The sequence below is a fragment of the Babylonia areolata genome, chromosome 9, assembly GCF_041734735.1.
Source record: "Babylonia areolata isolate BAREFJ2019XMU chromosome 9, ASM4173473v1, whole genome shotgun sequence".
NCBI classification, from domain to species: Eukaryota; Metazoa; Mollusca; class Gastropoda; order Neogastropoda; family Buccinidae; genus Babylonia; species Babylonia areolata.
The window spans coordinates 31,788,958-31,791,457 of NC_134884.1; the positions used below are offsets into that span (position 1 = coordinate 31,788,958).

The 2,500-nt window shown below is 47.6% G+C and overlaps 1 protein-coding gene across 1 annotated transcript in view; it reads left to right on the forward strand.

The window, feature by feature from the left end:
• Positions 1-2,500, forward strand: part of LOC143285622 (short transient receptor potential channel 7-like) — a 96,869-nt gene that overhangs the window by 47,877 nt on the left and 46,492 nt on the right. The gene's annotated exons all lie outside the window — the stretch shown is intronic.

Sequence of the window (2,500 nt, forward strand, 5' to 3'; positions counted from 1 at the left end):
ATGCATGTTGTCCCAGTTGCTAATTTCATGCAGGGGAAAAAAAACCAATGCCGTAAGCGATGAATGTTTCTTCTCCAGAATGGCCATTGTTGAACAGCAGAAGGAGTTTCATGCCTGTGTCTGAAATTTACTCCGGTTCATTTGTTGGAGAAATGTCTCAGCCAGATTGAACCATTACGATCTTGCGCAGTCCTGTTAACAGCTTTCTCCATAATTTCCTGATCGCCTGGAAGTCCTGTAAGAACATACAGATAAAACAGCAAACGTCGACAGTCTATGAGCACACAGATTAAGAGTTTAATGTTCCGGCGCTTAGTATTTTTCCTCCATGCATGACAGAGAAAAAAAAAAAGAAAATCTCATGAAGCCCCCACACCCTCCCCTCCACCAATCTATGCCCCCCTACCCCCACCCTGCCAGGAACCAGTACCCCTTTCCCTGTCCTATTTCACCTCCCTTCCCCCCCCCCCACACCCCCCCCAGTGGACCTGCGCCACTCCTGCACTCCTATCCTACTCACCCCACCCGCAACCCCCACCCCCACGTCCCTCACCAATAGCCTCTCTCCTGTCCCCCCCAAAAGAAGCCCTCCCCCGCAAGTAATCCTTCCCCCTGTCCTACTCTACCCCTACCCAAGCAATCCCTTCCCATATCACCCTCCTCCCACCCCCATCCCCAAGTAACCATTACCTATTCTCTCCCCCTGTCCTAATCTCCCACCCCCATCCCCTCCGTAACCCTTCCTCCTGTCCCACTACCTTCACCCAAACATTCCCTTTCCCTTGTCTTATTCTCCCCCCCACCCCACCCCCCTAGTAGCCGCTACCCCTGTCCTACCCCCCACCCCCAACCCCCGCCATCCCCAGTAACCCCCTTCCAATATTCTGCCCCCACCCCACCCCAAGTATGTATATATATATATATATATGTGTGTGTGTGTGTGTGTGTGTGTGTGTGTGTGTGTGTGTGTGTGTGTGTGTGTGTGTGTGTGAATGAATTTTAATGTCAGTTTTGAGCTGTAACACTGAAACAGAGAAATCTGTTGTGATTAAAACAAATACAAATAGTAACAGTGATATATGATTTAAAATAATGCAGGCAGTGGAGTGGTGGCGTGGTGGTAACACCATTATTCTCCACCACCACCACCACCACCACCACCACCCCACGCACCTCCCTCCCCCCAGTAACCAGTAACCCCCTACCCATGTTCAGAACACTCGATTTCTATTTTACGACGAAGATCAGTGATGTTAAGGGGTGATGACGATACTGCTATGAGGGGCCATGTAGGTTTTGGGGATTACTTGATACGGCTGTACTCTCATCATAACACACATCATACAGTGGAGTGATGGCCTAGAGGTAACGCGTCCGCCTAGGAAGCGAGAGAATCTGAGCACGCTGGTTCGAATCACCGCTCAGCCGCCGATATTTTCTCCCCCCCCCCCCCCCCCCAATAGACCTTGAGTTGTGGTCTGGACGCTAGTCATTCGTCTGAGACGATAAACCGAGGCCCCGTGTGCAGCACGCCCTTAGTGCACGTAAAAGAACCCACAGCAACAAAAGGGTTGTTCCTGGCAAAATACTGTAGAAAAATCCATTTCGATAGGAAAAACAAATAAAACTGCACGCAGGAAAAAAATACCAAAAAATGGGTGGCGCTGTAGATTAGCGACGAGCTCTCCCTGGGGAGAGCAGCCCGAATTTCACACAGAGAAATCTGTTGTGATAAAAAGAAGTATAAATACAAATAATGATTATATTCCAGCGTCAAGAAAGGCTGAGAGATACAGACACCTGTGCAGTGTAAGTCACGAATTTTGAGCAACACTTCAAAACACGCATCCGTGAAATGGATGACCCAAGACTACGTTGTTCCAGTCTTCCTGTTTGAGCCCATGGCACACTCAGCTCTGACTAGAAGCCAGCCACGGTCAACAACATTAAAAAAAAAAACCCACAACACTTCTGTTAGGACTCGAACCATCATCTCCACAGTCGTCAGTCTGCGACGCTAACCACTTGGCCACAACGGCTGGTGGATTGAATTATTACCTTGTGTTCATGCTGTGGTGAACTAACACAGTTTAGAATATGATTTTCTTTTCTTTTTTTTAAGCGTCACTCTCCCCGGAGTGGTACATGTTTTTATTGACCGAAAAAAAAACTCTGGTGCACTAAATAATTATATCCATTCAACACCCTAGATATACTTATTCCTCATCCCATGAATATCTGTAGTTATAGGGCAGTGTCCATATTTCGGGGGGGGGGGGGGGGGGGGAGTTGTAAATTGGTTATTAACATTGCAATATAAACACTACATTTCTTCCCCTCTCCAATGACGTAAAGAAGGCTGATCAAAGAGTGGGCGGGGGAAGCGGGGGGGGGGGAGGAGGGGAGAATAGAAATGTAGAGTATATCTTACAATGTTTTTAACTAAATGAACAAATTTTTCCGTCTTCGAAACGAAATATTACAGGGTAAGAAATGTGGA